At 41.3% G+C, this 12,639-nt stretch overlaps 1 protein-coding gene across 1 annotated transcript in view; it reads left to right on the top strand.

Moving 5' to 3' along the window:
• The window catches only part of FAM168B (family with sequence similarity 168 member B), a 41,928-nt gene extending 39,072 nt beyond the window's left edge, over positions 1–2,856 (top strand). The window contains exon 7 of the mRNA XM_082252446.1: positions 2,471–2,856. The gene's annotated coding sequence lies outside the window, so the exon portion shown is untranslated. The remainder of the gene's footprint in view (positions 1–2,470) is intronic.
• The last annotated feature ends 9,783 nt before the right edge of the window (positions 2,857–12,639 follow it).

A 12,639-nucleotide genomic window follows, 5' to 3' on the forward strand; every position in this document is an offset into this window, starting at 1 on the left:
AGTTACCGCCCGAAACATCCTTGACCCTATCAAGGATACTTTTTCTACTAGGGAAACACTCCCTTACCTCCACCCATGTTAATCTAACCACATGGAAATTCCTGGTATCAAACCCCCCAGCCAATAAAGGTATAACTACCTTCTATAATATCCTAACAAGCGATACAACCTCAGAGAAAACGGTAAATATGCTTAAATGGGAGAAAGATCTGAAGCTAAATCTTACCTTCAAACAGTGGCATACAGCACTGTGCTCTATATATAAATTTTCCAAATGCACTAATCACTGGGAAACTACAATTAAAATTATCAACAGATGGTATTGCACACCATACAGGCTGGCCAAGATGGCCCCGTCAATACCCTCACTCTGCTGGAGGGAATGTGGCAAAACAGGTACCCTGCATCACATCCTGTGGGGCTGCACATCCCTCACGAGTTTTTGGCATAAAATATTCCAGTGTATTTCCTCATGCACAGGAGTATTTTCCCCCCCAAATCCAGAACTGGCAATATTAAATATTAACATTGACATATACCCTCACAGCCATAGACAAATGGTAACTCACATACTGTTAGCAGCCAGGACCCTTATTCTCCGCAATTGGAGATCTACTACCACTCCCAATCTACCTGAAGTAATATCTCTGGTTAATGACAATTATCTCCTAGAGAAATCTCTAGCAATCAATTCCCTGTCATATAAAAAATTCCAAAAGTCCTGGGAAAGCTGGCCCTATCTAAATCAGGCATTAAGACTCTCTTGAAATAATAATACCTGCCTAATAGCCATAAGGATAGTGGTGGTGCTCCCCCCGACCGGACCTAGTGACAATGCTCCTTAGGGTTCTGGGCCCGGAACGGTGGAGATTCTCACTCCTATTCTACTCCCCTTTTTTTTTTTTTTTTTTTTTTCTTTTTTACTACCACTTTTCCACTTGCCATACCTCTTTATAACCTGTAATGCTTTTGGTTATACCTGATTCCTCTATGTTATAGTTCATTTATCTGTGTACATGCATTGGAACCTGTTGAAAATCTGTAATTCCTGTTATATTTGTTCTAATATTTGCTTATGTAAAAACTCAATAAAAACTTATTGAATGGAAAAAAAAAGATCTGAAGACAGTAATTTGCACAGTATGTGTTGATTGTTTTTTTTAAATGAGGAAGATTTTTTAACACTTGAGAGTTTACTACCACTTTAACGAGGAATAGAACACTGCAATGGAAAATGGCTAATCACCAGTACTGCCCGTGGTTTCCTTATAGCGGATCTTTTTCCTCTTTACTGAATTATCATGCCTTGTTCTGCTCTGTGTGGTGGTGGCCATCTTGGTATAGGCAGGGCTTTGCTTCCTTATGTCAACTGCTTCTCTGATGGCTGACTTATTGGGTTGTACAGTGTCTCCTGTTAGAAGTTCATGCTGAACAGAGAAGTAACATGGCCAATTGAAATACATAAACTAGGAATGTTTAGTTGGGTCTCAGTAAGAAGGTAACCAACATTAAAGTGGTTGTAAAGGTGTAAGGTTTTTTACCGTCATGCATTCTGGGACCTGAGAAGAGGATCAGGACTGCTCTGTGCAAAATCACTGCACAGAGCAGGTAAGTATGACGTGTGTGGTGTTTGTTTGGTGTTAACCGCTTCCGGACCACCCACCGTCTTTTTACTGCGGCAGTGCGGCCCTCCTGCGTGAACTGACGTAGACCTATGTTGGCCGCGCGCAGTCAGCTAGATGGCACGTGCCGCCGGCGCGCTTCCGCCTTCACTCGGCAGCAGGGAAGCCGATGATCGGGGCAGGTGGCTCTGATTGCTGCCTGACACCCACGATTGCTCTCCGCTGAGAGAGGACGGTCGGCTGTTGTAAACATAGCCGACTGTTCGTCTCCCTGGAATGATCATAGAGCCCATGTGATCCTTCTATATAGGATCACAGGTCTCTAAGATCATTTCACAAGCCACGCCCCCCGCACAGTTAGAATCACTCCTCTAGGCTCACATTTAACCCCTTGAACACCCACAATGTTAACCCCTTCCCTGCCAGTGTCATTATTACAGTAACATTGCATATTTTTAGCACTGATTACTGTAGTAATGTCACTGGTACCCCCAAAAGTGTCAAATGTCAGGGGTCCGATCTGTCCGCCGCAATGTTGCAGTCCCGCAAAAATTCGCAGATCGCCGTACAGCGTCGCACGACAGCGCAATTGTCAAAGTAACGCAGTGCCGAATTGCAAAATAGGGCCTGGTCATTAAGGGGGCAAATCCTTCCGGTCTTAAAGTGGTTAAGGGGGGAAAATCTTCCTGTCCAGAAGTGGTTAAATCAAGGCTTTAATATAGCTTTCAGTTGTAACGCCTCTTTTTGTTATAGTGTGTGTGTGTGTGTGTCCCTGTAAGTTTAGTTGCCAATGATTATTTTTTTTCTGTTATAGTAAACTTTTTTTTTTTTTTTTTTTTTTTCTGCAGGTTTAAAGATGGAAGATATGCAAGCAAGAAAGAGGCTAATTAGATGGTGCTGAAGCATTATTGCCTCCAGCAAGAAGTTTCTTTCTGAATTTTCTCAACACTTTGCCTAACACTAATTCAGGATTCAAAGATTTCCATTATTGCATATCTTAACATCTTGGGACTCTAGTGGTTGTCTTAATATGAAAATCCTGTTTTGTGGACAGTCTTGCAATTTTTTTTAGCTAATTCTAATGATAAAAAAGGGAGTTATAAAGTCGTTTTCAATCCATATCTAGTTGAATGCATGTTAAAACACAAACTGAAGCTTGCTCAGTTATTGCAGTGACATATGCAAAAAAAACATCATATGCAAAATCCAAAGGAATAGGTAAAGAGATTTGAAGGCCTCCTGAGCTTGAGGCAAGACTAATCACCCAGTGTGTACTTTGAGTGTTGCTCTACCATTTTTTGAAGATTGTTGCTAGTTAAATGGTGCCATGTTTTAAAGAGAAACGTAATCTACTACATCATATAAAAACAGTGTATTTCAGAATAATATACCCAGCTTCACATTAGAAATAATACATTATTTTTTTTTGCATTCCTCTTCTTTTTTTTTTTTTCATTATTATTTTTTTGTGTTAAATAGGAATAGCTGACTCATTTTGATGTGGCCAGCTAGCTGTGTGACTAAGAAGATTTCTTAGTGTTAGGATGCAGTGTGTGGCTTTGAACACTTGAGTCTATATCATTATGGGGGTACATTTGCTGCCACGCACAAGCTGGCTACTTAAACGTGTTTAGTATTGGCTCTGCACTAGTTGCAGGTAAGAGATGACACATTTTGCATTCCACTAACACAAGACTTGCTTCTTATGCTCTCATTCTTTGATTTAAAGATATTGAGAGGGGAAAAAAAATCTATGCAGCATCAGGAAATGTGAAGAAAAGGAAGTGAAAGGTGGAAATTGGTTCCCCTTTTCAGCTCATACGATACAGTAACCACATTTAATAACCTCACTTTGTGCTGAAGTTTTGTTTGCATTCCACAGTAAATAAATATGTTGGACATTCCTAATTCTAGTGTGCATAAATGAGTCATTAATGGGTTTTGTTGTGGTGGTTTGTACATTTCGATGCCAGACCGAGGTTGGGGGGAAATTTGGCAGTCAGTCAGTAAAATATTCTAAATATTGCCAGATCTGTATTTTCTTTTTTTGTCTGAATTTTAAAGGCTAATGAGGTCAAGTCGTTGTGGGTTTCTTTCATTTTTTTTTTTTTTTTTTTTGTGTGGGGTCACATCATTTTTAAGGGGACAGATACTTAACACCCAATTTGGTCCTAATTAATACATGCTTTCAGTGTTGCCTAAAGACAATATTTATGCAGACTTTTAGAAAGGTGCGTTTTTTGGATCATCTTTTAACGTGGATTAAAGATTTTCATTTAATTTCTTTGTTTAATCTTGGGTATTCGCACTATGTCAGTTCTATCTGGTAGGTATGAGCTCTGACTGTAAATTAAGTGGCATCCCACATACTGCATTTAACTGTGAATTCAGTGTTCTGGTCAAAGCATGACTTCTTTTATTTTTTTCTCTCCATCGGGTATCCAATGTTTCCCCCTCTGCAGCATACAGATCCATACCCCTTTTTATTAACGTATGTGGGGAATTATAGCACAATATAAAACTCCTACCTATTAAATCTAAAAAATTGATTTAAATGTCAAAATAGGAGAGCTCAAAAGGGATTTATTATGGGACGGAAATATATTTCTCTTAAGTAGGATTCAGCAGATGTGTAGAAAGTGATTTTTTTTTTTTTTTTGTTCTCGGAACCTTTAGAAAGTTTTCCCCTCCAGGGCATGTGCACATACACCTTTTTGTTCTGCAAATCATTTGACCACTTTGTCACACATTTCATTGTTTGAGTATATGGATCCATTTCTATTGCTGACCACTGTACAGCGCTTTATGGTCATTTTATTCTGCTGCACCCACCTTCCACCCAGCTAGATACGGCTCTGACTTAGAACTCCTTTTCTTCCATATTTACTGAACAATTGAATGTCAGATTTTATACTTTCCATCTTTATTATAAAGCATGTGGTGAGGCAAGTCTAACAAAACAGCAGTTTTAAAATACTGCCAGAGAATATTCACTGTTAAGTCATACATTTATTGAAGTACTCTTCATTTTGAATTTATGAATGATAGATATGGGATCCACATTGCCCCAATTATTGCAGGATTTTTTTTTTTGCTACATTTCCTACTAAATGTAATGCTTTAAGCATCAATTTTAATGTAATGCCTGTGTTCCTAGATGTATGCTTTGAAGAAAATTATCCTGCATCATAATCTATGAAAACTTGCATATCCTACATAGTGTTACACAGTATTGTCATGTTTAATTTCTGTAAACAGTATGGTGATTAACACCACCTAAAACATTTATTGCCATATTGGGTGGAGGTCAAATTAAGGTAGCTGATGGGTGGAATCATAACTATCTCCAGAGCCCCACTATGGAAATATGTGATCCTTTCTCAATTAGATTGCCATACACTATGCAATCTAATTGAGCTAAATCCACGTTGACTTTACCAACCGTTATAAAGTATGATAGCCTGACTAGATACAAATTGAGTGGATTGTTTAGGCAGGGCTATTACATTGTTTTGGAAGATCTAAAGCAGATTGAATAGCACTTGCCAGGTGTTTGGTCAGCTTTATGGCTTCTATCGCTGTACTTTCTGTTGCATTAGAATGGCTGATCAGCAATTCACTGGAAACAGCCAGGGTAGAATGAACTTTATACTGGTGGATGTTTAAAATGGAGCACTGGACAGCACAACGTTACACACTAGGTCACCTAAGCAGCCTGTAGCCAATGATATATTACTACCTATGAATGAAGTTCACCTATAAAAGTAACCAAAAAGCTGCCATTTTCTTAAATTGGTCATCTCTGATTTGCACCAGTGGTTTCAGTTATACATTTATCTTTTGGAAGGCCTATGGCAGTGTAGTCTGGCTCCAAATAAACAGATCGAGAAAAGCAGGTAGCACTTTTGTGGAACTGTAAGTACCAACAGGGGCAGCCCAATATGGTTGATGCACTCTATTTGGCCACATTGTCAGCAAGTGTTAGAGCATGAATTACATTGTTCATGGATTCATTTTTTTTTTTTTTTTTTCATTTTTTTTAGGCTTTGGAATTTTTGTTAGAAATGTAAAATGTTATTTTACTTGCAGTTTTCATACTTTTTTATATGTAGATTAATGTTGTCTTCCAAAACAAACAAAGTACCATTCTTACATTATACAAGTTCTCCAATAGTCAGTGGATGGTGTATCCATTCTGAGCCAGTTCAATTATGTATACTTTTTGTATTATGTGATTAGATCAGCTCAGATTTAAATTCTTAAAAAGCACGTTTATTGTAACAAGAATTGTTATGTATTAATACTGTTTTGAATAAAGATTGACTTTTGTGTTGCTTAATAGAGTTGAGATCTTGTTTTGAGAAAAGCTTTCGTAGCTTTAAGGCCACACAAGGGGAGCCGCTATTGAGAATTGATATATTTTCTCTGGTGGTTCTGAACACTGACTGCACATAGTGGGGGAGATTTACTAAAACTGGTGCACATAGAATCTGGTGTAGCTGTGCATAGTAACCCCATTTGCTTCCAGGTTTTATTGTTAAAGCCTAACTGAACAAACTGAAGTTAGAAGCTGTTGGGTTACTGTGCACAGCTGTACCACATTCTAAGTGCTGAATTCTTCTACTCGTCTGAGTGGTTACATGTGAATAGAACTTCCTACTGACCCTGAATGGTCCAGTGTTGCTGTGGATTTTGGGTGCACACAAAATGGCTGCAGCTAATAGTCAGTTTGTATGTGGCCATATCAAAAAAAACAAAAAAGTTAAATTGGAGTATGTATACGCATGTAAAGGGGACTTAGAGTAATAAAAAAAAATTAAAAAACTGGTTACGGTCTCACCATCATTTGGTGGGGTCCTCCTAAGCCAAAACATACAGTAAAACCAAAACCAGGGAAGACTAGGTTCCAGTACAGTAGCTTTGCCGCAGTGTAACCAGATTATAGATTAACCTTGAGATCGATATCAAAAGATGTCATTTTGCCATTAAAGACATAACAATCACCATTTAAAATCAAGGACTGACAGTCACCTTAAAACCACTTGAGCCCAGGCTAGCATCATTCAACCACGCTGATATTCGTGCACTTGCCAACAGTGTGTTCGCTCTAAGCAGAAGCCATAGGATAATCAATAGAGGGTAACATTAGCAGTTCACGGTTAATTAGGGCCTGAATTCAGGCTAAGAGCCGGTTCACACTGGGGTGACTCGGTCTCCCCGACTTTGAGCCACCCCGTGCAGCACGACTTCATCGCAGCTTGCAAACGACTTCTATAATAGAATTCAATGCAAGCCGCTGTGATGTCGCCCCGAACTAGTGCAGGAGCCTTTTTCTAAGTCAGAGCGACTTGAGTCGCTCTGATTAGAACAGTTCCATTGCACAGAATGAAGCACGACTTGTCAGGCGACCAAGTTGCCTGACAAGTTATGGCAGTGTGAACCGGGTCTAAGTGTATTAAAAATCACCACTGTGATGGTTCACCTGGAACTGAAAACATGATGGGACTTAAAGTAGCAGCATGAAATAAACAGTAGCAGCATAGCTATTGATAGTGATTGCCTACAGTTACATTATCATGATGATATAGGCCCTTTAGGGGCCAGTGTAAGTTAATGAGCATCTCCCTATGGATAATGAACCAAGGCTGATTTCCTTTGATTATACATTGGCCACTGTTCACTCCTGTTGTATACAGGATACCTATAGTGTCCTCTTTCCCTAATTGGCAAGTGCGTTATAGGGTAGCTTGGATAATACAGTTTTAACAAGTACTCCAAGGAGTACAGCAGGCAAGCACATTTGGTAACCATGAATTCAAAATAGAACTGTCCATTGTAACCAAGAGCCTAGGTTGATTAGTCCATAATTGGCAGATTAAGCAAATAGTCTAGGAGTGGGGGACAGAAAGGCAGCTTGAGCAGCTAATCAAAAGCACAGCGCTACATAGCATAAGTACAACTGCATTTCAGCAAGCATTCCATCAGTCTAAATAAGCATGCTCACCAGCACAGTAGAGGAAAATCCTCGCATCCACTCAGACATTCACTATAATGCTGCCAGGAGGCTCTCACCACTCCAGCATTCATTTGTCCCGTTTCCCATGTTGGTTTTTCTGTGCCTGCACACCTCATAGCCACTGCCCTCTGTGATGTCCTCAAAGGCCATCCGTCTAAGGGCTCTTTCACACGGCCGCTCCATGTGTCCGCAAATCATCCTATTTTTTTTTGCGGACATAATGGAAGTCAATGGCATTGCGGATGTCAGCGGAATACCATCCGCTGACATCCGATTTTCTTCCTTTCAGTTCTGTTCCGTTTTTTGGAACGGAACAGGACCCTATTTTTTCATCCGTTCAAAAAATGGAAAGGAAGGAAAATCGGATGTCAGCGGTGTCATGTGAGATAGGGACCCTAGATTGTAAGCTCTCAAGAGCAGAGACTGATGAGTATGTAAAGTGCTGCATAAATTGTTGGAGCTTTACCACTTCCCCGCCGGAAAATTTGCCACCTTTATGACTAGGACATTTTTTTGAGATACGGCGGCGGTCTACTTTAACTGACAAGTGTGCAATCATGCAAGACTGCTCAAACAAATTTTATATAATTTTTTCCCAAAAATAGGGCATCTTTTGGTGGTATTTGATCACCACTGGGTTTTTATTTTTTGTGCTATAAACAAAAAGAGACTGAAAATGGAAAAAATATTTTTTTTCTTTACATCTATAAAACATCTCGCGTGAAAAAATAAAAAAAAAAAAAAAAATTTAGGCAAACCTATAATGCCAATAATTCTGCTACATGCCTGGTAAAAAAAAAAAAATCAAATCTCAATAAGCGAATATTGATTGGTTTACCTAAATGTTATAGCGTATACAAGCTATGAGGTGCTGTATATACTGGATTTTTTTCTCTCTTTCGTTCATTGGCAGACACAGCGCTCCATAAATCATACCTACTGGGTTATATTGCCTTCTCCAGGAGTAGGGCTAGGCAGAACAAAAAACACTTGGCTACGCCCATGGGCCATCCTCATCTGGTATATAACCCCCCTTGTCTGCTCTAGGTATTTTAGGTATCCTAGATCCTTACTGCTGACTAGACAGGTTTAATCTGTCTAGTCAGCAGTAAGGATCTAGGATCCCTGCTGGGATCTCTGGTCCTAGCAATTTTTTCTCCTTCCCTGCATCTTTTTTGTTTTTTTCCCTTGGGAGATCTACAATTAACTGCTGGGCTGAGCGATGGGCTGGATAATCTAGATCCAGTGGTCCCCCCAGCCCAGACCACAGCTACACACTAGGTCAGCCATGACATAGCTTTACGGAAAAAGGATGGCCCGTGAGTTAAACGTCTCGCAGGGTTGCATACAACCGGGCACTGGTCTGAGATGCAGCGTTCCCTTGGCCGGCAGCTCCCCCACTTTGGTGGGAAAGAGTTCTGTCAGGAGCCTCACCCCCACCATGGAAAGGTAACTACAGTCCCCCTCTCCCCTTTGGCCAGTTTGGAGTGGACGTGGGTACCCTCCTGAGATAATCTGACCCTCCTCCCATCTTAAAGTCCCTCGGTTGAGTGGGCCCCCCCCACAGACTTGTTTGAGGAAGTGGTGTGACATCCAGGCTCAAATGTCTGTTAGTAAATCAGTGATGCGTGAGGAGACTGATTGGGTGAGCTGAGTGGTAGAGAGATAGATTTGGGTGTCATCAGCATGGAAATGGTAGTGGAAGCCATGGGAGGCTATTAGCTGATCCAGGGAGGAGGTTAAGATCGAGCATAGTAGAGGTCCAAGGACAGAACCTTGGGGACCCCAACGGTAAGAGGAGTTGGAGAGGAGTAAGTGGAGTTATAAGTGACACTGAAGGTGCTGTGAGATAGGTAAGTTTTGACCAATGGAGAGCGCAGCCACGGAGACCAAGCAAATTGAGTTTTTTGAGGAGGAGTGGGTGGTCTACTGCAGTGGTCCTCAACCCTGGCCTACAGGGCCCACTAACAGGCCAGGTTTTCAAGATAACTGAAATACATCACAGGTGATATCATTTGCTGATCAGTGATTGCAGTACTCTAGTCTGCATCTCCCCAAGGTAATACTTAAAATCTGGCCTGTTAGTGGGCCCTGAGGACTGGAGTTGAGGACCACTGGTCTACTGTATCAAAGGCAGCGGAGAGGTCCAAGAGTAAGAGAATGGAATAGTGACTGTTAAGCCCCGTACACACACACAGATCGTCGTCATACAAATGTTCGTCTTTTCTCCCCGGGATGTCGGTGTCTGTTGAAAAGTGCAAAGACAGCACAAGGACAGCACAAGAATTTTGTCCGCAGACTTCAGCTGACTGCAGAAGTGATGTCATGTAATGGTTAACTTTCCCTGTGTTTTTTATTTTCTGAGCATGCCCAGTCTTGCAAATCTGCGGTCTGTCGGCTGATTTCTGTACTGACAGGCGAACAATCGTCCGTTCTGGTGTCTGCAGACAAAAATTTTCATGTTTGCAAGAAAGACTCTTATCCGCGGATTGTGTGCAGACATCTGTCGGAGGCACCATACTAACACGCATACAATCGGCAGATCTTTCGTCCGCCGACGTTTGTATGACGACGATCTGCGTGTGTGTACGGGGCTTTAGTTTTATGCCCCATACACACGTGCAGATTATCTGCAGACTTTTGTCTGCAGACTTACCTTTTCTATGTAGTGCAAGGGCCTGCCGGATTGCATACAAATTGAAAGTGTTTAGGTTTGACCTCATATTATATGGTTTTGGTAAGTCTGCAGACAAAAGTCTGCAGATAATCTGCACGTGTGTATGGGGCATAAGGTGTTAGTAAGTCGTTTGTGAGTTTTAGGAGAGAAGTTTCTGGGGAGTGCTGCCGGCGAAATCCAGACTGAAAGGGGATCAAGAAGGCTATTCTCAATGAGGTGATTGCTCAGTCAGTTGTAGACTAGATGTTCAAGGAGTTTAGAGGCAAAAGTGAGTAAGGAGATGTCTTAAGTTGTTAAGATTGGTAGGGTCTAGTAAGGTCTTCTAGGGTATGTCTTGTAGGGTTGGGCAAGATGCCAGTGGAGAGGGAGAGGTTGGAGATATGAGTTAGAGAGTGACCATAGTATTTGGGAAGGAACAGGATCCAGGGGGCAGAAAATTAGGTGGGTGTTAGAAAAAACTTGACTATTTCTATAGGAGCTGGGTTATATAGGGGAAGTATTGATTGTGCAGGAGGACAAGGAGTGTAAATTGAGGGAGATATCTGTAAGTAGAGATCTTGGCACGAATTGTATCAGTTTTAAGTAATCGGCAATCTCCTGGGCAGTGAGTAAGTTAGTGGGTGGTGGTAATGGAGGACGAAGTTAAAGGTTGAAAAGAGTTGATGGGGACTGTGTGAGAGGGTGTTAATGACAGTGATCAAATAGGTCTGTTTGGCAGTGCATAGGCAGGAATTTTATTTTTGAAAGGGCAGATTTATATAGGCTGAAATTTTGCTGTGACTTAAGGCCCGTACACACACGCAGATCGTCGTCATACAAACGTCGGCGGACGAAAGATCTGCCGATTGTATGCGTGTTAGTATGGTGCCTCCGACAGATGTCTGCACACAATCTGCGGACAAGAGTCTTTCTTGCAAACATGAAAATTTTTGTCTGCAGACACCAGAACGGACAATTGTTTGCCTGTCAGTACAGAAATCAGCCGACAGACCGCAGATTTGCAAGACTGGGCATGCTCAGAAAATAAAAAACACAGGGAAAGTTAACCATTACATGACATCACTTCTGCAGTCAGCTGAAGTCTGCGGACAAAATTCTTGTGCTGTCCTTGTGCTGTCTTTGCACTTTTCAACAGACACCGACATCCCGGGGAGAAAAGACGAACATTTGTATGACGACGATCTGCGTGTGTGTATGGGGCTTTAGTCTTACGGAATGGCTTCACCAGAAGAAGATTAAAGTTTTGGAATGGCCCAGCCAGAGCCCAGACCTGAATCCGATTGAAAATCTGTGGAATGATCCGAAGAGGGCTGTGCGCAGGATATGCCCTCCCAATCTGACAGATTTGGAGTGTTTTTGCAAAGAAGAGTGGGCAAATATTGCCAAGTCAAGATGTGCCATGCTGATAGACTTATACTCAACAAGACTGAGTGCTGTAATAAAATCAAAAGGTGCTCCAACAAAGTATTAGTTAAGGGTGTGCACACATATGCAACCATATTAATTTATTTTTTTATTTTACTTCCCTCCACCTAAGCGATTTCAGTTTGTTGTTCAACCGAGTTGTACAGTTTATAGGTCACATTAAAGGTGGAAAAAGTTCTGAAATTATTTATCTTTGTCTAATTTGTTTACGTCACAGAAACCTGACATTTTAACAGGGGTGTGTGAAAATGTTTTATAACCACTGTATAACTTCAGCTTACCTCTTTATCTACTGACCATTTAGTAAGCTCTTGTATCATATACTTCCATGTAAGGGGAAAGGGTTGCATTAAGAACCACCAATATATAAATCTTAAGAACATGGCCTTGGAACTAATTCATATAACATGGACAGAAAAAAAAAGAAGCTTTGCCCAGCAGATGCATTTCCCTGAACGTATGCGAAGTTTCGGCTGTTTTTTTTGTTTTTTGTTTTTTTTTTTTAATTACCCCCGGGATTATCACCACTCATTCTTATACAAATGACAATTGTTAACAGCGTCCCCTTTTTGCTTGTTGTGCAGCAATGGTTATCTACTGTGTTCAGAATGCAGCCATCTTAACTGTAGGCACGTGAAGCCCGCTGGGTCTCTCTTCCAGGATTAGGTGCGTGCTGGCTAACCAGAATGCACCTCCTGATCTTGCGCATTAGCAGTGTGAAACAAGTGTGCCCCACTGCATCAAAACCAGTTTTCATCGCGATGGCAGCGTCGGAGGAGATTTGTCACTCCTGCGGCTGCATCAGCTCCTGGGATTGCTGTGACATCAATCCCAGAAGCCTATGCAGCGACGGAAGTTACAAACCTCGCTGCGGCAAGGTAAGGTGAAAGGTAAAGTCG

This window comes from Pelophylax lessonae (assembly GCF_965119305.1).
Source record: "Pelophylax lessonae genome assembly, chromosome: 3".
Classification (NCBI taxonomy): Eukaryota; Metazoa; Chordata; class Amphibia; order Anura; family Ranidae; genus Pelophylax; species Pelophylax lessonae.